Here is a 26,841-nt window from a genome sequence, read left to right on the forward strand (position 1 = left end):
AATAAAATAAAACTATATAATATCCGTAACACGTATTAAAACAAAATGTATTTCGGAAATGGCTGCTGCACTATGTACCTCAGGGGCAAGGTTTGTCTCGGGTACATGAAAGTAAATATCCTATAAAGTGGAATAATAATAATAATAATCGGCACCTTTCAGTTTCAAATTCCTCGCCTATTACGATTAGAGAACTCCTCCAACCTTCCCCTTGAAGCCTAACGAAAGGACAATCAAATTTCTGGTTTTCCTTCAGAACTGTTTAGCCAAGGTTTAGTGATTTTTATTGTTCAGGTGATATATATATTTCTATTTGTTATTAACAGTTTCTGTTTAACATTTTCATTATCAGTAACTCTGTGTTCTTCAACCGTTCTTAGGATCTATTTCCTTTTGGATGATACCCCAAGAGTTCGAATTTATTTACTTAGCAATTTAAAATTGTTGCATTCAGTCCGGTGTTTCATTGAAATAGGATTTGTCAAATAATACGCTCAGAGCGAAGAAGATGATACAGGATTCAAGTTTACAGTATGACTAGATATATCTAAAAGCCCTAAACGTTACACAAATTACAACTGGACAGCATCATGGCATGCTATCATTACACGATAGAGTCGTATACTACCCTATGAATGTTGGTATATTGCATAATATTGCAGTCAAGTGTGGATTTTATCATAATAAATATGTTTGGTTAGTAGAAACTATACAGTTCCGGTTTTATGTATATGCCTCAAGTACATATTTGCTATGCAACCGAAATATGCATTGATCAACTGGTAGCTGCAATGAATCAGCCACAGCTAGAATATACTGGCCATTTCCTGTGTCTACAAATTAAAATGTGGGCACCACATTTAAGTATCTTAATAATGGCTAATTTCCTTAAAGAAAATGATTCAGTAATATGTGTATTAATTTATAATACTACTTTACTAACGACTTTAGTAAACTCATAAACAGTTTTTACAAGTACTTATTTAAAACCTTGAGATCCGGAAGTCGATACGCCTGTAGAAATTTAGCTCTCGGTCTTGAAGACGATGGAAAACCCTGACTTAAAGCTATTATCATCGTAATATCACCAGCGCATATTTTAACCCTTTGATTTCCGAAGCCTGTCTAAATAATATTTAAAAATTCAGTCCTTACCGCAAAGAAAACAGCATTTCTGCAATACAAATACTAGTTGCTTGATGCTGTTGAGGGAAATAACAGATGTTTATTCTGATAATCACACGAAACACATAAATACACTTTGTTTTTAATTGTTAAAGCGGGTGGTACATGTAGTTACCACAGAGATTTAAAGGGTTAAAACTTTTCTACCACGGCGGTCACACAACAGTACGCTGTTTCGCTGTCGTTCTCAGAGGAAGAAAGTTCATGTGAACCTGTGCTTACAGCTCATACATAAACGCTAGTCGAGATTATGAGCACTATTTCACTTTATATAACCGTCATGTTGAGGGTGTGAGGGGTAGAGGGGAAACGTGATGAAGTACTTGCTTGTATTCTACCATGCGGGCTTTCCGGAGGACACTTCCTGTCCCACTGTGTGCGCACTCTATTCGTGGTTGTTTTATTTATGTTATGGAAACGGAAGGATGTAGAGTTCATATGATGGTTGTATGATGGCAGAGAAATTCATATTGATGACCGTCTCTTATTCACAAATAATCAAACAAAAGTTGCTAAGGAGATTATAAAAATACAAGAAAAACAAGTGACATGGATGAACCGTCTTCTACCATTTGTCAACAACAACAAGATTCCTTACAAATGGTTCCGTTTTATATAAAACAAACCTGCACTATATAGAAGGGTACATGTGGTGACATGAACTATATCTCAGCGATGGGTAATGCCCAACAATTGTGATATAATATTTACTACGCCGTCAGTAGATATGATTTTGGGGTATCCTGTGACATTCCTTATGGCTTCTTTTAAGCAAAAGAATTCCGGTACCTAATTAAATAAAATATCATCGAGGAACGTATTTATATAGAAAAATAAAAATCTAAAAAAAATGTTAGAAGTCGCGAGAAGGAAATCAGTTCAACTAGTTCATTAGCATAGTTGGAACATATTTATTTAGTGTATGTGACTTTTGTTGTGACATAAAAGACTTAAACCACTTCACGTCTTCCTCATTTACAAACAATCTTCCGACACCTGTCAAAACGTGTCTCTCATAGTATTTATCGGAATCGCACATTTTCGTTTTCACTGACTGTCTCTCTCTTGTACGTACTTAGGCTCACACATCCATGGCGAACAGTAAAAAGTTTATTTTAGTTCATGCAAATATATACCAAGTTTGTATGACACCGGTACCATCCTGGTTAAGCTGCTTTTAACTGACATATTCGAAGATTCAATAACAATTTTCTTACTGTGCACTAGTGGTAAGTACCTACTGCCCTGCGGACTACAAAACAGAGGAACCTGTAGCTTCGTGCTCATAGATTTGAGGCCTGTCTTAATGAATACCATCAAAAATCTCGAGAGGATTCTGTCTTTTAGAATTTAACTCCGAATTTGAAAAACTAAAGTGCTTAAAATGTTTCCTTCAATCAGTTATTTAATGCTGTGAAACCTAACGAATTCTTACCTATGGAGAGTACACAGCATCCAACAGTTGCACACTAGGAAAGACGCAAAACAAAGCTGAAGTGTCTATTAGAAGGCGCCAACCTACATTTTTGTTGTAGGAACTTGGAAAAAGCACGCAATGCATTTTCCCTACAGAATTCTCAGCAGGTGCAGTCCTTTATCGTCCTATGTCTGCTCAAACAAGCGGCGAATTCCAATTTATCACAGCCCCATTCGTCTTAATTAGTTCTTTAACATTTTAATTCACAAGAGTAATTAGTTATAGCAAAGCTTAACTGATCACAAGGAACGAGCTCTAAGTTTCAAACATAAAAAGCATTTCTGCCTTTCCACAGAATCTGCTATCACGGTGCTTAATTAAAGTCTCAATCTGGAGACATGATAAGTACAAGGCAAGCCAAACTTGAGTCTAGTGTTAACCACAGCTCTACGTATTACACGCTGGTACTGAAATTAAGAAAGCTGGATTAGCGGTAAAACTAAAGTCAAACTTAATTAATGATTAATTTCATGAGCTAACTACGACCACTGAAAAATCATTAAGATCGTGTGAGTGAAACAATTATGGCTCGGAACAAAGCAAGGAATTTAACAAGCGTATTCCCCAGATGACCCAGAAACACGCAACAGCCTTGACTTGGACAAGCAGCCGACTGAGTGTATCTGGTCCAGCCGTCTATGCGGAACATGTCGCACGTATGATTTATTATGACAAGTTCTGCCTGATATTAATGGATCATGACATAAATCCTTCGGTTTTAAAACACACCAGTCCTCGTCAGTGAAATGAAAAATGCTTATAAAACTACCTGTTGTAGGATCGGCTTGTGGATGTTCCAATTTATTTAATAAGAATAACTCGTTGGTTATACATCATGTTCTAACCTACTAACTAACCAACTAACTGGTAGTGGTTACAATTTCTAATTCAAACTCCAGACTGGCTATTTTAGTTACTAAATTATGTTGCTTTCTTCAAACACTCCACGAAATGCTGGGATAAATTACCCGTATTAAAGTAAACAGCTCGATTTATCAACACATTCCCTTCTCTCACTACTCATTATCATCCTCAAATCTTTTTCGGATCTGTATTACCCGATACAGTATAGTTACGTAATAGGTCCGTACATAAATACACTCTTCATTCTCAGTTTTAATAGCTGGTACAAGGTGGTAATACAGAACATATAATTTAAAACGCAAACAAAGGGAAGTCAAGTACTACAGTCCAAAACTTCTTCCGACAGTCCAATCTGAGTCACCCTGGTTACTAGGACGCTGCTCACGTCAGCTGCGCAAAAGCACAAACGCTATGCAGGTGCAACATGTGTTCATTTCCAAACAACACTTCGCATCGAAATGGTTTTATGCTTTTCATAAAGGAATTAGCAATGTATTTATCCACCCAGCCTCCTCTACAATGGGTACCGGGGTCCTTTCCCGGGGGTAAAGCCGGCGGGGCGTGATGCTGACCACTCACCCTCATCTAGTGCCAAGGTCAAGAAAGAGAGGAGCTATACCTCCTCTCCCCACAAGCGCCTACATGGCGTATAGTGGGACAAACTTTACTTACTTTACTTTACTTTGTAACGAAACAGAGAATGTAACAAAATATACTTACAGAGGAAGTGTTTATTTGTGCTCACTAAGCAACAGAGTAACTTAAATTAAAGTCCTACATATTTAAAGCAGGGTATCAGCTGCAGAAACGGAGTATGGCTGCAAGAATACAAATATCAATTGATTTAGTCGTTTTGTGCGTAAAGGGTTTATGTGGTAGTCAGGGCTGCGTTTCAAATAGAACAATCTGTATAAGCATAATTTCCGATAAAATCAATATAGCAGGTGCTACAGCAGAGATATGACACAAATTTTTTCCCGAACACAAAAGTACCAATATATCAAACTGTTCGATCTGACACAGAGTGATGGCATGAGGATGTATATTAGAATTGTTTAAAATAACGTTTCCGAATGAACAGATACAATTCCTGCTCTGAATTATAGGAGCGTTACTTTCACAATACATTGAGTCTAAGCTCATCTATATAAGAATTAAAAATTTAATTCCACCTAAATGAAAACACAACACTTCTCGAATGCCAAGACCAACTGGTTAATGCTGTTTAGGAAAACTTGATCATTCTGAGAATCATACACAAGTCTTAAATATATTTTGTGGTTAAAATGCAGGGTTACCCACCACTATAGCGTGGTATATATAGTTACCACTGGGCTTTAAAGGGATAATACTGTCTATAAACTCCATCACTTTAAAGCCCAAGACACAACACAAACTATCTGTGTATGGCATTATCTGTTCGCTGAGTCAGCTCTTCTGTGAGCGTAGCATCATGTATGAAACGAGCTTAGGATATTTTATATCTCTTCTCTGCATGTAACATGGAAGACTCGGAAAAAGGTGGTATATTCTACGTTCCCTCTACCACTACGGCGCAGAAAATAAGCGTGATCTAAGTGCAAACTGCGCATCAATGGAAGACAAAGCGTATCTTACTTTAGCGTCCGTTCAGCATAAATTGTGGCACAGGAAATGTTGCTGATGCCCGCCCCCCCCTCTAGCTACATTATTGTGTATCTTCTTCTCTATTTTCGGCCACCAAACCTTCGTTTATTACCTGATAAAACCTGAGTGCAGCGAGTTCTACGTACCACATCCTATATTGTGCACCAAACGTGTTACGTAATCAATATTAAAAATAACGCACATCGAGAAATGCCCTACGTTAACGCAATATGTGTAAAACAGTGACTCCCACTAACAATATTTGGTGTGATTTCAGTTTATTTGACACACAAATGTTCGTGGACAAATCTCTACTTTGTAGGATTTATTTAATCGACCAGTTTAATAAAATTATCGTGATTACTATTATATCATTAATTTGTTTATGCACGTTGCTATCTAGCTCAGATTTCAGTTTATTAAATAATATTAATTGCAGTTTGCAGTTTATTAAATAACATTAATAATAACACTGAAATACTTGTTTAATTTATCCGAGAGTTTAAGGGATTTGGGGCTTAGACCTGTTTAAAACATTAGTAATTATGTCAGCTGACCAAGAAATTCTCAGCCTTTAATGGAACACCCTAAATTTCGTTACCGTATTCGTAAGAGCCCGCTACTCTTGGCCGTTCAGAGCCAGATAAATTCGGTCCACGCCCTCTCTAGAAAGCTGACTATAAGATTACAGGGCATGATATTTCAAAAGATGAGAAACCATATTTTAATCACAGTGAAAACACGAAATTTCTAAATCACTACTTATTTCGCGCAGAAAATTTAACACGAAGAGTTTTGGGAAAATGTGCAAATTCTACAGCAATTTGAGTAAAGGAGGTATTTTTACCGAGGGCACATCGAAACTCAGACAGCACAGTTCAGGTTTTCTAGAGCCAACTATCAGCTCTGATGGTGTCTACTTCGATGTTTATTACTGCAGGGTGAGTTATGTACTTTACACTACCATGAACAGTACATAAACTATCGGAAAGCTGAGTGTATCAGGCAGCAGAGGAGACGTGTGGTGAATTTTATTTTAGAGTTTATACACACTTGAGAGAAAAAATTTGACCTGAAGGACTGATATGAGCTAACTCAACCGACCTCACAAAACACACGTGGAGGTATGGGTATGGTGCTATTGTATTTTGCTTCCTTGTACTTAGGATGAGCTTGGCCACAAGAAGACACGCTTGCTGGAATACACGTCGTCAAACACAGCCAGAAGCAATCTGAGTGGAAGTGAATTGTTTGAAGAAGGCGTTGAGTGTGAAGATGTTGACCTAATCTCATTAATGTAATTGGCCTGTAAAGGGCTGTTTTAAGACGAGTATGAACTTGGGGTTCCCTTATTAATATTCCTTAAATAATTATGATTAGATGATGCCAGCATATCTTTTTACGTCCGTAAGAGCGACAGGAATATGAAAAGATTACAAACACATAACCTAAAACTTTATATTAGTTAAAACAATTAAATCCTGCTTCTACAATTAGTAACTGAATATTCTGTATGTATATGTACGATTCTTACATTCAACAGGGATTACTTCCTTAAACAGCATTAACCAGATCATATTCATAATGGTGAAGTGTTTTCATTAAGATACGAATTGAATTGTTGAACATTTAGATGAGCGATTCGGAAACAGAGAAGGGGAAAATATAAAAATTGGAACAAAATAGAAGTTAAGCAGACCCTTATTGCATTCCATCAGAATTTAATGTTTGGAAAATCGAAATTTATTGAACGTTTGATCTTAACACGGAAGCAATTAATTTAGGTACGAATTTTAATGTTAATTTTGGAAAGCGGGATGTTACTCCTCAATCACTGCCTTACTATGAATTCAAATTACGCCATGGAGAGTTATGTTAGAAAGTGAGCATCAATATGAACGTTTGAAAAATAAGCGACAATGGCCATATCGGATCCTTGTATTTGCTGATGTAGTGTATGGAGTAATGAAAAAACTAAGATTTTCTATGGATTTGAAAATTTCAAGTAAGTATACATACCATCTAATGAAAATGTAAGAGTAAATTTTGACAAGAACAATTATCCTCGTGCGTAACAAATCACGATGGAGCATATAATGAACTCATACACCGCTCCGTACACAACTTTCTTATGATTTCAAATGATTCTGAGAAGTGTATTTATACTGTACTTAACTTTTTATAAACTTGCATGCATGAACCTTAAAGAAGGTATAATGAAGGAGCTGAATTATGCATTATAAACCGATCTATGTGAATGGGAGGAAAACATATCTCCTAGCGGAATAACACGAAAACACAAAACGATAGGTTACAAAGAGAATACACGCATGGCTTTAAGGTGGCACTCGGCTGTGATGTGTGCAAAGTACAGGTATCCACCCCTCCTCACCGGTTTTCATCCTTGGTTTTACTACAAATGTTGAATTTTAAGTAAGATTAGTGCTGATAGTAAAACTAGACCTGTAAGTCAACAAGAAATATATTAAAAAACAAATTGATTACTATACAACGTATGATTTAATATTATAATAAATGAAATTATGAAATTAAAATATTCTACAATAAAATGAAAAATGCAGACAACTGAAGCCTGTGAATGACGGGAGCTATTGCACTTGAACATTTATGTTCACATGCAGTCTATGGGCCTATTTATAATTCAGAGATTTGTTTATCAAACTAGAAGGTTGATGTTGTATTAGTTTTATTTCATTAAATGAAAATATAAATAGCATAGCATAAGACGTTAACCAATAAACACCTGTAAAAGTATTCTCACGGCCTAGATTTAAAACGATAACTCAGACTTAAAAATATTCGTTTTCAAAAGTAGCCCCAAGATGAGAGCAAACATTTAAAATTATAGAAATTCTTGCTTCAGACAAGTTTTTTAATGGCCATACACATGTTGAGTTGAGGTCACGGTTAGGTTAAGGAAATGCCAAGGCTAAGACAAAATCAGCGAAAGGGTTTGCCGAATAGAGGCTTTAAAATGTTCAAGTTCATTTCTAGGCAATGTCTCTCATACTTATTTCTGCCGAACTGTAGCCTCTGAATGACCATATGTCAATTTGAGGTCACGGATAGGTCAAGGTCACGTCAAGGTGACTACAATATCAGCCCAAGGATTTGTAAAATGGAAGCCTTTAAAATTTTCAAGGTCATTTAAGGTAATTTCCCATGTTTTGGCTTTATTTGAATAGAAGTAAATATTTATTCCATATATTAATCTAATTTATCGGAGCCCTGAATAAACCGTGTAGAAGTAGTGTTTTTTATAATTTAGAGGCATAGCGTTACTCTCAACTTTGCAACACAAAATGGATGTTTGATAAATCTTAGAATTGTCGCCGTAGGGTCGCATAGACTGTGCCTACTCAAATGCGACTAAGCCACGTGCTTTATCAGTTATTTGTATGTGACTCAGTGTTAGCTCTGCAGGCAGTCGAGCCCACTCCAGATCGACTGTAAAACAAAATGGATGTTGAAGGCGTTGGATCTGACAGCGGAGGCTGGAGTGAGAGGCACGGAACGACCTAGGGGAATCCCAGTATTAGCTGCTGCAGCTTCTACTGTAATTTCCTACTCTCTTCCTGTCATTATGGCCTGTGACCGATCATATCGTTTTACGATGGCTGTAACACGTTTTGTGTATCTCTGGGTCGTACTTCCAAAATTGACACATTCTAAACTAAAACGCTGTGCAGGCCAGAAGTTCTATTCGCCGTATTTAATAGTGTATGATGATAAGTTCGTATTCGAAGGTGTGTTAACACTATGAAGACACGATGATAATAAACACATTATTTAAACATTCAGTCCGTACCGCAAAGAAAACATAACACGTCTCCGCCACATATATAATGTTATTTGTGCTGTTTAAACGGCGTTTAGTCTGAAAATCACACAAAGCTAAAACATGCACTCTGAATGAAAAACGCAGAGTTAAAATAGTTAAAGCAGATCATACTACATACACAGGGCTCTTAAGAGTTCATTAGTTTGGAGCTTGAAATTTATATTTACATTGTTTAAAAATTCACAACACGTCTGCATTACAAACATCAGTTGCTTAATTAAGTTTAAGGAAAACGTAATAAAATGCAGAGATAATGAATGTTAAAGCATGTGGAATATATAGTTACCACTACGCTTTAAAGGCATAAAACGCTGCTGGCCTGCTACAGTGGTGCAATTCGCAAGAGCGTGCGTATTCTGTGTTCTTATCCCCGAAGTGCCAGCGTTGAAACTGATACTAGACACTAATGTGAGTAGGCATTTATCACGAGAGAGGCGCATATGGTGTATAGAACATGACAGACGGGTTCACGCATGGTCTTCTATGAGCTACACATTTCTTGCGAATACGGAACAACGCTGTGGTGAGTGTGTATGTATAAAATAACTATGGATCCGAGGGTAGTTTGTGTGGGGTAAGAATAGGAGATGGGGGTGGTGGTGGTGGTGTTCTTGTCGCCGATCACAAGCAGGCGACACGTTTTCAACCTCTATCCTCCCTATCCCAAACTTTTTCTTCTTCTAGATGATATTTCGAACACTTTAGCAGACACCATCCTTGTCTCTCAAAATATCCAAACATCGTACTTTAACTGTGTGCCGTGTGCGCAGCTGGAGAAGACAGCAAATGGGCCGTTGTGGAAAACTTCGAAAAAAAAGGGGGGAAGAGAGAAAATATCCTTCCGAAGGGTGTCGAACAAAACGAAGAACCGTGTGCTTTCTGATTTAAAATTGCCTCTCGAAATGACATAAGCTATTGGCCTCTAGTGTTCATGTCACATACATCTCACATATTGTTATGGCAGTAATGGCTAAATAAAAACATTTCCGTAGAATTGTGATAATGGTAGTGCTTCTGCAGGAAGATGTATAACGTAAACCTCTGTATTGTGCAGGATAATATATTTTTGTTTTTTGGTGAAATCCCTATTCACTATGCCTACTGACAGCTATGCTGTATGCTTGCTTGCAGGAAATTTGTAAGAGACGCCGCACAAAACTGCTATACAGCAACGATCTCATATGGAAAATCGATCATGGTTTCTTGCCGAGCCATATGTCTGGGAAAGGCGAGAGTCATGTCAAGGTTAGGCCATGGGTAGGTGAAGGTCATGCCAAAGTCACGCCAAAGTCAGACCAGTCCTTGGTTTAATACTGGGATTTGAATTCTCAAGGTCATTTTAAGATCATAAAAACGGCATGCCTAAACTGTTATCTGCCACCTCTAGTTACACCCGTGTAGGCTTGTACGATGGATAAGAGAATCAACTCACAAAAGTCGTATTTCTTATTATTTATTTACTGTGGAGTTCTTGCTTTGCCTTATACGTAATACCTAGCGATTTGAAACGTCTGTCAACGGGTGAAATGTGAATTAAACAGTTTTAATTGTTTTTTGTGTGATTAAAACGTAACTGCGTATGTATAAACTAGTTGATTGTTTGGTGAGCATTTTCTGCTATGAAATTTTATGCTTTACAGAAAAACTTAAAAATGTGTGTGTTATGATGGTTACCATGGTAATGCCTTTAAGGAATATTGGTCCGTATGTCCTCCACCTACTTTTAAGTAAGTCTGGTCACTATGGGATAATATTTATGAAGACTATGTCGTTATAATTGTTGCCATGGTATTGCCGTTAAGAGATTTTGGGTATTACTTGATAACATTTATGACTGTGTGTTTACTACTTCAGACTTTCTGAGGTACTCAAAAAGACTCGTTAAATAAACTATAAATGAAATATATCGACGGGCAATTTACTAGTTGAAATCATAATAATTTTTAGAGTTTGTTCTCTCTGGTCAGATTGGGACCTATTAAATGCTTTGAGTTTGTATTCTCGTTTTACGGTCTACTTCATAAAATTATTCTATAAGTCCTGATATCAAACTGAAAAATAAATCCTGTTTTCTTCCACACCTAGGAATCAGAAGAGTGTAACAAATCATAATTATTTTAAGAGCATCTAATTGTTTAAGTTGATAAAGATCAGCATATATTTCATGCCTTATTGATTTCAGAACAAATAAAGCCTTAAATTATTTCTTTGCGTGTATGATACTGGTCTCGTAACATATGTTGTCATATTTGCATAATTACTGCATGGGAAATCATTCAAAAACGAATAAAAAACGTTTTGCTGGTTTTTGAGAAAATAGTTTTTACTTAAATTTCCCCTCCGAACAAAATAAACATGTACATAATCAATTAAGCCTATAAATATTTTTTCTATGATTTGATGAATATATATTTATTATCGCAAAGTTAACTTAATTTAGTTCATAAAGCGTTTAAAAATCATGTCAAGCGTACATTTAAACAAGGTGTGAGCAGTGTCCAGGTTCGTAAACAGTAATAGCGAGGCTTGTGTACATTTTAACAAATCTGTTTTCGGAAAATGCTAACCAGGCAGAAAATTACATACCAGTATACAGAAATACGAACATTGTACTAAGTGCCAATGCAAAGATACTTATACAAGCTACTTGTATGGAGTAATGAAGAGGGCTTTTCGGTTGAACACCGATGTAAATGCCAATTTATAACACGCAATGAAAATTTCCAACAGGCTCAATAAGTTCTCGTTTACAAAATATTAAATAGTGCAAACTCGAAACTTTTAAATAAAATATCAGAAATTTTAATCGTTTTATTTACACTGTACACTGAAGATGACGAATAGATTTAACACCTACAATGAAGTCAGGCTATTATATATGGCCTTCGAAAATTGGCATTATCGTCAATTGTGCTCGTCAATATTGTCCTTTCCTCCAACCCCTAACCCCAAGTAAAAGTTCATAAGTTTGTAAATGTCTGATGACTCTACATTTACAAACTGGTCACCACGCACACTTTAATTGTGTGATTGTCATTATTAATGCTCAGAGTCCGTCAAATGCTATTTTCAAATTTAATTCTACTACTCACATAAAACTAGACTACTGATTGATAAATATAATATCGCTGGTAGCTTATTTGTTACTAACTGTATAAAACTGGGTTATAGGAAACTGAAAATTAATTAATATGCAAGAAACAATTTTTTTTTCGGTTTTATAAATATAATTACAGGGAAAATGGACAGAATATGAGATGCTGAATGCAGAAATTCAATTTCTTCTCTCTCCCCACCTTCCCCTAGCCCTTAAAAGAACATCTGACTTATTATTTGAATGGTAAACACTAATTTCTCTAGTGTCTTTTTTGATGAAGGGCAAACTTACCGAAGTTCCATTCACTCGCATCTAGACAGTCCGCTTTCTGATGCAATGATATGAACTGTAATATCCAAATATTTACTTAATAAATATGTAACAACCTACATTTTCTTAGTGTATTGTACCAAAGTTAAATCTGTTTACGGCACCTAAATAATTAACCAATTCTTTCAAGCAATTGCATGTTACTGTTTTAATTTCTTCAGAGTAGTACTGACTATCATTTTGCCGTTGTTTTGTATGGGTGTGAACGGTGGTCTCTCGCATTAATTAAATAAGGCGGATTGAGAGTGTTTCAGAGCATGTTTCTATGGCGAAAATCGAACCTAAGAGGGATTACGTAACAGGAGGCTGGAGAAATTGCATAATGATGAGCTCCACCAAATATTATTAGGATCATCGAACCACGGGACCAGCACGTAGCGCGCATGAGTGAGATGAAAAATGCGTACATTTTGGTTGTGAAGTTGAAGAAGATACGACTCCGACGATATAGGATAATATTAAAATAGATGTTAGCTAAGTACGTTTGGAGGGTGTGGAACGGTTTCATCTGGCTCAAAACAGGGACCAGTAGCCGGCTCTTATGAACGCACGTTCTACAAAATGAGGAAGATTTCTTGACTACCTGAGCGTAGGCTGCTCTTAGCTTCTCAAGAAGAACTGTGCTTCAAGGAGTTAGCTTTAGTTAAGTTAGAGAGTTGGAAAATACATATCGTAAACGAAAGTAAATCTCGTACTTAACATCGTTAGTGTGACGCGGAAGAAGTTCATAAGTCACCTATAGTCTTATTCAAGCCTTACTCTTTGGATCTCGTAGAACAACCTCATGCATGCAGGAAGTAACATATCTTAGCTCTGGGATAATACATACGCTAACCCAAAACAGACTGCTAACAAGGGTCAACAGACAGGAAATAGTTTTTCTTTTATAATCTTCTTCTATAGATTAAATATCTCTATGTGCTGAACAAAACCGTGTGCTGGGGCGATGCGCCGTGAATTGTAGTAGAAACTGACCGACGTTTCAGACGCATTCACTGCCTCTATCATAAGGACGATGGCTGATATATAAGTGACTCGTCGCCCTGATGATGACGGCAGCAAGCACCTCTGAAACGGTCAATTACAATGAGCTACACAGCCCAACATCTAAGGAGACAGTCATCTTCATGCTCACAGCCGTGAGACATTGAAGGATCTCAGTCTGTTATTTGCAGAGACAGGAAAATACTGAAGTAGGATTACATCCGAATTCAGGGACAAAATCAAATGGCCTGTATAATGTAAACGAGTATTATTCCATTCACTGCATTATAAGCTTACATCACTAGGAAGGAATTAGCATGTCTTGTGTATTCTTTGAGAGTAAATATTATGATTTTTTAAATTATCTTAAGTACATCGTTGACATGTAATATATAAATATTTTAAGATGATAAACATTAGTCGTGCGGATAATGTAGTTTATGTTCCACAATCACCATATATGCTTTGTGAACGTATCATGAAATTATTTTCATCTCGATAGTACGGAAATTTTGAACATGATCGCTCTGATGTTCCATTAACGGGGTTTAATTCATCTTAAAAGAGAGGAATAAATAATTCGTAGACACGGTCACACTCATCTATTAGTGCACACAACACTCTCTCCACAAATTGCTGTCACTAATTTGTTGACGTGTTTAGTTTTCAGCACCGAAACTGTCAAACATATTTTAAGCGAAAGCGTTTGATTCAAGCTCTATGCAATGTAGGAATTTACGCAATTGAGTAATGCACAAATCATGAAACATACCATCCATATGCAATGCAGATTTAATGAAATACCAGCTTTCAAATGCTGACAATCTAATATGTATTTTTCCACGTGCATTTTGACACAGATGATCTTGTAGATAAGATGAGATAATGTTTTATGCTACTGATAATTCAATTCATTTATTTAAGTGTCTGCCAACAGAAGAATCCAATAACAGGCAAACACTGATAATACATACAATAATAATGAAATAATAATGAAAAATATTACACAAACAGATTAACTAAACTTATACATGTATAGTATTAAATATAACAGCTAACTGCAACTCAGTTTATCGTCTGTGGATATCAGACGTCCGACACATCACAATACAACCTGATAATAAACATCAAAATGCATACTCCAAATCAAGATGAAGACTGAAAATTAAAAATCAATAAACGCAATGCACAAATGTACAATAGTTTTTAAAAACATATGAATTGATAAGCCTGATGATGATGTGGTAAACATCGAAACATGTCGTCGAAATCAAAAGCGCTGTGATAAATGTAATAATATTATACGACACAGAAAAGCGCCATAAAATATAACATAATGCAATTTATATTGTAAATGTTATAAATAATTTTAACAACATTATTTTAAAACAAGTTTTGTGTATAGACTGGAAAAATAAATATATGTATTGATATAACACAAACATGACGCAATTAAGATATAAAAAGATTAATATGTTAGGAAATGTATGCGTACATTAACAATTCTGCAGCTTTCGCCAGAATTGTACTTTTAACCTTTGTGAACGGCCGAGAAATTCGCGAATTTGGGGATTCCCCAACGAGTCACCAGCACGCAAAAGCTCATGTTGGTCTTCATTTAAAGTGTCCCATATTATTATCTGATATTAAAAAAAATCAGACTGTATTGACAAATTTTGACAAAACTATCAAATATCAAATTTCTTAAAAATCTGTATATCGGTTCTCGAGTCCGACGGTCAGACAGACATACTGACACATGCGAAATTAAATGACACTTATTGTTGCTACTTTCAGTTGAAAACGTGGCTACAAAATTTGGAACCTCTTCTTACAATAGCCTATCCAAACAGTCTACTAATTATTCTTTGAATGGTTGAGGTCAATCAAAAACACAACTGTTACACAAAATTTTAGACCACCCAAAATCAGTAATTTCGACATTCTTTCATTTCCATTACGTGACCACGATTCCACGTAGCTTAAAAGCGTAACCAAGTTCAAGGAAAGCAGCTGTTCTTGAGAAGGAGACAACCTCTCAGATGGTTAAATTACCCGCCAACTATGGAACCCAAATATGTTAAGCATACACTGTAATACTAATGTAAATTATGAGTAAGAAGTAGTTATGTACAAATGATCTAAGATGCGATGTACAAATAAAGCGCATATAACAAATTTAACAAATTTAAAGTTAGTGATACACATGGGAAATTAGAAAGAGAAAGTGAAAATGTTAATGATATTCGGTTCTTACTAAATGTAAAATAACAGTTTGTATAATGAAGAGAAATTTGACCGAAAGAAAACTTTTGAACTATGTTTTGTCACACAATAACTCGAATTTGTTAATGGACTTAACTCAAATAGATTTAATTTGATTTAAGTATATTATATTTGATATAAGCTCCAGTTGAAGTAAGAGTTAGAGGGCAAAGTTGAAAGTGAAATAATATAAAACCGTCCAGTAGTTTCGGTGATGAAATATGCGTACAGACAGACACGACTGTGTGAGTCTATTGTGTGTACTTTATGGAAACAGCATAAAGACTTGTGGACGACACTTTAATGAATTGCAAGAGACTGATTATACAGTAGCTTCAACACAAACTTCCATTTCCCTTAATTGTTTGCCACTGTGTTCGCTGTTCACGTCATTCATTTGCGTGGCTTCTTTGAGCTCAACTGTTTGAATGAGCAATAAAACCTGAAACGCACGAACTTATAGTATGAATAAAAGGATATCAGTCTGCTTAGTCTTGGATTGATCATTAACAATCCGCTATATGTGTGGGTTAGGATAATGGCGATAATATGTTCCCATTAATAATGTAATTTACACATGCAATGAAACTGTGACAGAAATGGGAAATAGGAGACCAAACATTACGACTAATTACATATTAATTTAATGTTAGTGGCAAATAAATGCCACACTGATTGTCTGTCATCTCCTGTTCTAATTAATTTAGTACTAATATGGTATAGGGAAAGAAGCACGTATTACACAATACGCAGCTTACAGTAATTTTGCAATTAAACTATGGCAATGACATTCTTGTACACAAGGCGGAATGTCTACATTTTCTTTAGTTTTTTGCTGGAATTACTAGAATTATATCATCAGTTTATTAAGCACGAGAAATAATGGCTACATTTTCATGGCTCGGTTACCAAACCCTCGTTTGCTTATCCTAGTAAACCACAGAGGGTCTCTTGCTTTCCGCACATGTACGGAGTAGGTAGAAGAATAATTTGAAAATGCGTCTAATGTCTATGTTCCATGATATCAATTATCTACTACATCGTAATTGTGTTAGATGTTATCTAATGTCTGAGATACTTTTAAATATTTTTCAGAAACTGGTCTTTGATTTCAAATTAAACTGACAAAACGGGCGATTGACGTGACAAAAAAAACATGTACGTTACGAGGCAGAATGTCTTCGATACGTCAAAAATTGCTTCCTGAAGAAACCATGAATGAACGAAGCAGTGAGATTAAGTTGACGAAACATTGTGTAGAAATCGCAATCTGTATTGCCAGCTGAAATTTCTGTCGTCTTGAAGACGGAGTTCAAGGAGTCGAAACAATGAAGGCATTCCTGTGGAACACTGCTATGGTAAAGTGACGGTAATGAACGTTTTAAAGCCAAGGGGTAGAGAGAAATTTGGGCCGTGAAAGTTCCTAGGCACTGCTCTTTCTCCTTCTGATGTAAGTACACCGGAGAGAAAGCGCTCGGAAGTGGAAAAGTTACAGTGAAAAGAAGTTCAGTATGGTTTTACTGCATTCGATCTGAAATTTTAATTTTTGTATTAACGGTTAGACGGCAGCAATTAGTGAAATTTTTATGCTAACATTGAAAGGACTGGATAAAAGGCATGAAATGCAACGTGTAATTTGGGTACCAACACAACACTTGCCCCAGAACCAAATAAAACAACGTAAAACCTTGATCGAGTTGACCAGCCAGACCCTTCCGTGATTTTCTAAACTCTAAATAGCATTCTGTTATATGAATACATTTAAAGGCAAAGCTCGTCCCAAAAAATTAGAAAGACCAGCTGCCTCGTGCGTTGTTTAGAAAAATTATAGCTGTTAATTTTGAAAATCAAACGAAACCATGACAACAAAGTTGGGACAGTGTGTGAATTACTGACTGTTAAAGCAGATGGTACATATAGTTACAGCCGTTCTGTAAAGAGTTAACGCTTCCAGTCCTTGATAAAGCATCACAACATGAAGACGTTACCCTGTGATTAATTAAGCAAAATGCTATGAACATGTTTGGAGGGAGTGAAGGTTTAACCACAGTTTTCTTCTCTGTGTATGTGGAGATAAGTGGACATATTTACACCCCTACAACTTTCATCTCAGAAGAAAGAACTCGGTGGCGAGTACAATAAATTTTAAAATTATTTATTGTTTATGTATGTCACTAGCTGAGTCAGAAGAGTATGTTGATATAATTTTACTTTACATTTTCTAAAACAAAACAAAAGTGTGGTGTAAGATATCACTGTCAAAAACCTTCAGTTTCATCAGTAATCTGCATCGTATGACGCAATTATAAACTGTTACTCATACGAAAATCCTCACTGTAGACCTTATCCATCTATAAGATAGTATAATTGCGTCATATTGTGAATCAAATATTAAATTAATTATTCGGTTTTGTCCGTCTAATCACAATTATATTTAAAATTTACAAATAAGATAATTAAAATATCATTTTATGTTCCACATTGAATAATCGATTTACATTTGGAACATTTTTACAACATGTTTCGGTTTCATCGAACCATCTTCAGGTGTAAAATTATATCAACAAACTTAAAACTCAATTACAATTTCTGTTGTGTAGCTTTTTGGTGATGTTTTCTGGTGATGTTCATATCCAGATTATTTTCACATATTGGAGCGAATGTATTGTTTTGAAGTGAAATGCTTTTGATGTTCTACATCGGCCTGTAAAGCAAATGATTCAAAGAAACACTAATGAATATGAGAGAATATAGAAAACAAAATGAAATAATAATTATATAATTGAAAAGTAAAATTAAACATACCAAAGATGAGAGTGTAGACACGTTGATGTGTCTGGAGTTGTCTAGAAGTACTAACGTATCCGAACAGTCATGGTTCAATACTGATTGCGATTGCTTGTAGGGAGAGTAAGTGAAAGGTGGTTGTCGGGGTTTGGGTCAAGGATCTGAAGGGCATTAAAGATGGGGTTATTAAGGTAAATATTATTATCGTTTAGGCAAATGTTTTGTTTAAATGTTTGCTGTATATGATATTTTTCTATTGTATCTCTATGTGAAAATAATCTGGATATGAACATCACCAGAAAACATCACCAAAAAGCTACACAACAGAAATTGTAATTGAGTTTTAAGTTTGTTGATATAATTTTACACCTGAAGATGGTTCGATGAAACCGAAACATGTAAAAATGTTCCAAATGTAAATCGATTATTCGATGTGGAACATAAAATGATATTTTAATTATCTTATTTGTAAATTTTAAATATAATTGTGATTAGACGGACAAAACCGAATAATTAACTTATCCATCTAATCAAAACAAGACTATTCAAATTAGGATAGATGATTCCAACATCTTCTGGAGAATATAGAACTGGAGGGCTTCTGTTACAAACTGCAAGGAGGCCGTACTTTATTTTACCACTACACAATGACAGTGTATATTTTGTGGCATTATACACCACATGGAGGACAACTTGAATGGGCTTGAGCTTCAGGAGGTCTCGCGACAGTGAGATGCCAATTCAACTGAGTCAGAATAGCGGAAAAGGTCGACCGGTCTTGCGAACGACTCCGCACACAAGAGTGTCAGACTCCTAATGGGGTCTCCACTCCATTCAGCGTTCAATTCCTTTCCTCACTTCATCCATTCAGCAGTACCTTTTTAAGATTTTGTTCAAGGAGCTGCGATATATTCACCCAGCCAAATGTAACCAACGACCAAATTTTCATTTTCTGTATATTTCCGTAACCTTGCATGAAAGATACGCTCATTGACAGCAACTGTCTGCCACTAACAACGATATCTAATATTTTCAAAATAACCATATCGACAAAGTCTCCTACCACCCAAAATACAATACTGGTTTAATTAAACAAAAGAATGGCTGAAATGTACCTCTTCTCTTTTATTTTAGAAACACTAGCGTAATTATTCTAGCAATAAATTGACATTTAACAATGATTTTTTTTTTCGAAATTTGTAAGCATATATGGCGCGTGAAATTATTCATGTGTGTTTCATTTGTGACTGAGATTAAAAATGACACTCAAAATTATTTATATTCGATAAAAATATTAAATACTGTACACTATATGATGCCCATGTACCATAGTAATTTTGAATCTATATTAACGAGAAGAACCAAAAAAAACTTAAAGTCGGTCTTCTTACATTCCTACGAGACAAAAGTGAGTACAATCAATGCGAAAATTCGATAAAACTTTACCGAAGAATAAGATTTTCGGACGCAGGAGGAGTGTAGTTATACTGAATATAAATGGGCACTTCAGAGTTACGTTAGACGTCACGTCAACACTAAAACAAGTTCACGTCCGTGTGTGTGTGTAATTAGGTACTGATTCACAAAGAACGTACTATACTAAAATTTCAACTATAACTACAGAGTGTCTCAAAAATATGTTTACAGCAAAAACTTTGGTGGCGGCTTGTCAGAAAAATTGCTTACTGCTGTTAACTGAGCCACGAAGCAAACTATGGTCATTTTGAACACCTACGCTTGAACCACTAATTTATAATGCTGACGCATGAGGTTTATTTTATTAAAATTTCTTTACATCATTCATTGAAAATGTGTATACATGTTTTTGGGACAATCTGTATATGTGGTTCAGCAGCATATTAGTACCAAGGAAACTAAACTAACTAACTAGATGGCTTACCGAACCCGAAGGTTCATCACCGAATTAACCAAAGCCCTCCACCGGACCCTGTCCTGGGCCAACAAAATCCAGTTTCCTTCAACTCCTATCTCGGATAGATCCCGCCTGAGATTATCCTCCCATCTACGTCTAGGTCTCCCCAGCGGTCTCTTCCCTTCAGGTTTCCCAACCAGTACCCGGTGCACACCTCTTGTCCCATCCATGCGCGCTACATGTCCCGCCCATCTCACTCTTCTCGACTTAATCACCCTCACAATACTGGGGGAGCAGTACAGATTTTTAAGCTCGTCATTGTGCAGTTTTCTCCACGCCCCATCGTCTTCCCTCTTAGGCCCAAACATCCTCCTCAACACCCGATTCTCAAACACCTGCAATCTGTGTTCCTCCCTCTGAGTGAGAGACCATGTTTCGCACCCATACAAAACAACAGGCAAGATTATTGTTTTGTATACTTTAATTTTCAGGTTCTTAGAAATCAGACGGGAAGACAAAATATTTTGGACTGAGAAGTAGCAAGCATTTCCGGAATTTAGTCTCCTCCTAACTTCCTCACAAGTATCATTTTGATTTGTTATTGTTGTTCCCAAATATTTGAACTTTGTAACCCTTTCAAAGGATTTATTAGCTACCCTAAGATAATTTTGCCCGCCTGTCTTCTGATGACGAGATACTAACATGTACTTAGTTTTTTCTGAATTTACTTCCAGCCCCACTTGTCTACCAGCCTCTAGTAAAACTTCTGCGTTCCTCTTTATTGTATTTATATCGTCCCCCAATAAATTAACATCATCAGCATATGCCAATAGCTGATGTGTCCCGTTCAATTGCAAACCCTCCTGCCTACCTTGGACCTTCCTGATGGCGTATTCTAGCGCAAAGTTAAAGAGCAAGGGAGACAAAGCATCTCCTTGTTTTAGACCGTTCTTGATGAGGAATGTCTCAGATACATATTTACCTACTCGAATTTTGCTGCAGGTTTCATTTAAGCACATTTTTATTAGACCCACTAGCTTCTTTGGTATACCAAATTCAATAAGAATATTATATAGCACTTCTCTCTTCACAGAGTCATAGGCTTTTTTGAAATCTATAAATAACTGATGTACAGTCCCACCGAACTCCCATTTTTTCTCTAGTATCTGACGAATGCAAAAGATCTGATCAATCGTTGATCTGTTTCGTCTGAACCCACACTGATGATCCCCAATAGTTTCATTCGCATATGGGGTTAATCTTGCCAAAAGAATGTTGGATAGAATTTTGTATGAGGTTGATAGCAGCGATATTCCTCGGTAATTACCACACTCAGTCTTGTCCCCCTTCTTATAAATAGGGATAATTATGGATTCCTTCCATTGATGTGGCATCTCTTCCTTATCCCAAATTAACTGAATAAGCTTATGGATCCTCATATGCAACCCTTTGCCACCTGCTTTAATTAATTCGGCCGGAATCTGATCAATTCCTGGAGATTTATAACTTTTCAACTTCCCAATGGCTAGTTCCACTTCATCTAAGCTAGGTTCTGGCACCAACAGTTCAGCTGTATGCATTTTAATCTGTCTAATATCACCAGTATTATGAACATTTAAGAGCTCGCTAAAGAAATTTTTCCACCTATTCACAATTTTTATTGGATCTGCAAGCAAATTGCCACTATCATCCTTTACCAAATTAGTCTGGGGTTGATATCCTTTCTTAAAGTTATTAATGCCTCTGTACAGGTCTCTGATGTTTTTTTCCTTATTATTTGTCTCAAGTTCAGCAATTTTGCCCTTCAGGTATTCCCTTTTCTTAGTCCTAAAGGTTCTACTAGCCTCACGTCTCACGTTACATAGATTATCCGCATTTGTTTTGTTTGGGTTCTGCAACCATTGAAATTTTGTTTGCTTCCTTCGATCTATTAATTTTGAACATTCTTCATCAAACCACGGTTTATTTTGCTTTCTCCTGTAGTATCCTAGTTTCTCTTTTGCTGAAATTTTGATGCAGTTTCTGACATTTTCCCACTCCCTGTTGATGTCCACACTTTCATTATCCTCATTTGTCTCTAAAATTTGAAACCTATTCGAAATTTCAACTTGATATTGTTCCTTTGCCTCTCCCTCACTTAATTTTTTCAAATCAAATCTTTCTGTGTCAAAATTTTGTTTAGTTCGTCTACTTACTGAAAGCCGCTCCCTCACTTTTGCTACCACCAGATAATGATCAGTGTCGCAATCTGCTCCTCTGAATGATCTCACATCAATTACATTTGTCTGCCTTCTCTTATCTACTAAAACATGATCTATTTGATTGTGTGTTCTGCCATCTGGGGAAGTCCAAGGAAAACAGAGTGTTTATTCACAAATAGAATGACTAGTAACATCGGATATAAACTGAAAAATCGACACGTGATTTATAAATAATGGACTGAAAATGATATGGAAGCGTTCATAGCATAATTTACTGGCCTTGAGGGACTGAGAAGAACTACAAACTCTCTCAGTCAGGATAGATTCTCGGGCCGGGATCCAAACTCAGGTACTCAAAAACCATTAGGCAGCGAAGTTAGATTCTAAGTAATCAATAATGGTCCAGTTGTTCTTCAACATCTGACACCTGTGTGCATTCCCCAGAGTGAAACATTTATAACCTTTTCGTGTTGTAGATCGAGCTTGTTGATATTCTCTTTAAACTGGTATTTGGGAATCGTTACCCAATATTCAACTCTGTCTCCCAGTTCTATTCACAATCACTAAAACAGACGCTGAATATATTTATATATTTGATCATCATTATAGAGACACCGTGAAGAGACGTGTACAAATTTCAGTAGGCGACTACTCAGACTCACATAAAGAAGCTACAATCAGAGTGTCAAGTATACAATTCTACATGCGGTGTGATGGCCAGATATCGAGACAAAGTTAAAGACAATCTATGCACCCGAGACGTTAAAAAGCGGTGATCTGGCAGTTCATATACCTATGCTTACTCTAAGTTACATACTGCCAGTTTACAACGAAAACTAGGAGACAAAAATCAGATATCACAAAATGCATGATTACATTGGAAACTGTACAATTGCAAAATAACATTACATATAATTTAATACATTAACCAACAAGTAAATAGTGGAATTAATATTTACAGATTCTCACGTGTGATTACCACAATATTAGTGACTGTTTACTTAGTTTCATATGTGATACTATTAGGCTAAATATATCACAATGCGTTCAATACAATGTACATTGCTTTAAATGTTCACATAACAAAATATCACAAACAATAACAATGAGTTAGAATACAAGACTGTTCAAACCAGCATCACAACTACGCTTCATTCCAGCAGGAAATCTGCAGAATAATCGATATTCCAGAATCATCTCTTACTATCTTGTCATTAAATGAACATAAAATTTATGGACACAGTAACAACTATTGCAAAATTACTGACGCAAGGACGTTTTTCATTGCTAAATCGCTTACAGAATCAGCGATTAAGCAATTATACAACAAATAATTAGCGATCAGCAGTTGGTAAATAATTATTGATAGTGCTGGCAACGATAACAGTAATTGATAAGTGTAATACGGTTACTATGAGTTCTATAGTTTATGTAGATGATAACTATACAAAAAAGCGAACGTTATAGAGTGTCCGCGTACATAAAATACGGAGAATATCAAACACGATACTGATATAAGTAATTGTCAAAAAATTTAGGAGAATCAACGCTAATAATTGTTACCGTTGAATATTATGTGTTATATGATCCCAGGCTCGAAGCACACATATAACTCTGGTCTTTCCGTGTAATTTTATCACCTACAGCCATCCTATTCAAAATCATAATTTCATCTTAATACTACTGTCATGAGTGGATGTATGCCAATGCAGATAAAATACCTTCTCCTGATAACGGCTGAGAAACATTAAGAAAACCAGAAACAAATATTATAACGAAATTTTATAACAAATTAAAATGTGATAGTGAAAAATAATTAGGAAGAATAATTGAGTCGATTAACTAGCGTACGATACCGTCATAGCAATAATTTAGTTTTAATATAACAAATCAGGATTTATCCCTATTACACTACAGCTTGCCACGTTTTCAATTACCATATTTTGTCTCCAAACGTAAAATTAATTTTAAGAAAAACATTTCTAAAGTTAGATGGATTCCTCCAACATTGATTTCACTTCTTAAGATTGTGTGTTCGTCGACCTGCAATCTGCAAAGCGACAAACTTTTATGTGGCTTGCAGCCCCAAAACGAAAAAAAAGGCATGCAGACTTTACTTTCTAATTTCAGCTACATCTTATTGGTCTACCGGGGCAAGAAGTAAGTCTATTAGCAGTTCTAAAATTATTCCCTTGTTATGAACAACTCGGATGTCCTCAACGCAGATGAAAGACAACGTTAAAATAGATCACAGCGAAAGTGGTGTGGGGAATGTTGAAGGATATATCAGGCTCAAATTAGGTTTGGGGGGGGGGGGGGTCCCTCTGGGCACGGTAATGAACCTTCGGGTTTCATAAAGGAAGGATAATTTCCAGGCTGTGTTGGACTATTATCAGCTTCTCAAGGGCTCTGCTCAATGAAGGTAGTTAAAATTTAATTCACTTGTTAATAACAGTATCACTGAATAGAATATGCTATACGCCATTTCTGAAATTTAGGTTTACTGTTGGTAATATAGACTGAAAATTTGTAATGCGTAACATTTGGGAACAGCTGATAAGGGGTGGTCCTCCACACTGGGGGTTTGGGCTAATGGCTAACATAATCTAATGCTCTCATCGTAAAAACACACCAAATTACGAAATGTTTTCATAACATTTCTGTAATCTCAACAGATTTCCAACCGATTAAACTGCACATTTAACAACTGAGAAACGTTCGACAAATAGTAACCCCAAAACCCATAAAACTGTGCGGAAACTATGCTGTAAAATAGATGGGCTTACAACAGACAGGTCATATAATATATTGTTTACTGCACCAACATATAGTAGGCCCACCTGCTAAATTACTTTAATTACTTCAAGGTATCTTTTTCAATATCTCGTACAATAATTTCTGAACTGTCACCCTTGCACTTGTCCAAGACACCACCCGACACGCGTTTTTTGTTCAGGTACCCTCTACATGTTCACCTAATACCGCTAACTTCCATTACTTCCAGCAAATATCTTGAAGCTTGCTGCTACAGAAACTGAACTGATTTATAGCCTTTAATTTAAGACTTTCGTTCAAAAGGGTGACAACTCCAATATGGCCAAATCTTCTTGTTGGTTATTCATATAATATTAAAATAGCAACACAAGTAATCTAATGTTATAGTTAAGAGACGTATAAACTCTTATTTTGAGTCTAGCGGTCAGAACGCTAGCCTTGTAATCCTGGGGTCCCAGGTTCAATTCCCGGGAGTGCTCAGATTTATAACTTGTGTTGGGCAAGACAGTGGTCTAGGCATCACAAAGTTTTCCTCGGGGGCTTCCCCGGTTTCTCCGTGGCATCCCAACAATTACTCCATTCACACACAGAAGAAGGCAATGGCAAACCACTTCTGGATCATCTGCCAAGAACGTATAAGAACAGGTCCCAGTCCGAGAAAAGGATGGAAGGATCCTGTTCATATGGACCTGTCGTCGGACAGAACACTAAATAATAATAAGATGAGGTGGTCTAGCGGTTAGAACGCTGGCCTTGTAATCCTGGGGTCTCGGGTTCGATTCCCGGCGGTGCCCGAATTTATAACTTGTGTTGGGCAAGGCCGTGGTCTAGGCAACACGGAGTTTTCCTTCGTGGCATCCCAACAATTACTCCATTCACACACAGAAGAAGGCAATGGCAAACCACTTCTGGATCATCTGCCAAGAACGTATATGAACAGGTCCCAGTCCGAGAAAAGGATGGAAGGATCCTGTTCATATGGACCTGTCGTCAGACAGAACACTAATAATGATAATAAAAACGCAAAACAACAACATATCTGGATGGGACGCAGCATTCTTTGATAACTTTTGTCCTTCACGACAAAAACATAAAATGTCACTTATCCCATATTTGCGCCGACCTACTCGCTTTCAGTGACGTCGCGTAGTCTCGAAACGCTTTTATCCTCACCTGACTGTGCTTTTTGAAGAGCTACAATACGTCACGTTTGAATCCGTAATCACTATCCTCTTTATTAATGGCGCACGTGTTTCATGAGTGTGTTCTCTGAAATTTAAGCATGTGCCATATGAACTTGCGCTGCTGTTAGGTATGAAACATGACTACCTGACAATAAGTTCAGGAAACCGAAAAACTGCGACGAGAATTTAATGAAAATGTTAAGCCTGTGATGAGCGAAGCAGTGCTATTAATTAGTTTCCAGTTGAACAGAAATTAACAACACCGACTTAAAAAAAATAATCCTGGAATTTACGACCATATTTATTACACTATTTTATTTCTGTGAAGAAC

General features: G+C 36.3%; 1 protein-coding gene across 13 annotated transcripts in view; it reads right to left on the minus strand.

Annotated features, from left to right (window-relative positions):
- LOC110827981 (E3 ubiquitin-protein ligase sina-like) overlaps window positions 1–26,841 on the minus strand; it is a 635,101-nt gene that overhangs the window by 272,088 nt on the left and 336,172 nt on the right. The gene's annotated exons all lie outside the window — the stretch shown is intronic.

Source organism: Zootermopsis nevadensis, unplaced genomic scaffold, assembly GCF_977971745.1.
Source record: "Zootermopsis nevadensis isolate Lab colony 2312 unplaced genomic scaffold, Znev_1.0 Znev_ptg000024l, whole genome shotgun sequence".
NCBI lineage: Eukaryota > Metazoa > Arthropoda > Insecta > Blattodea > Termopsidae > Zootermopsis > Zootermopsis nevadensis.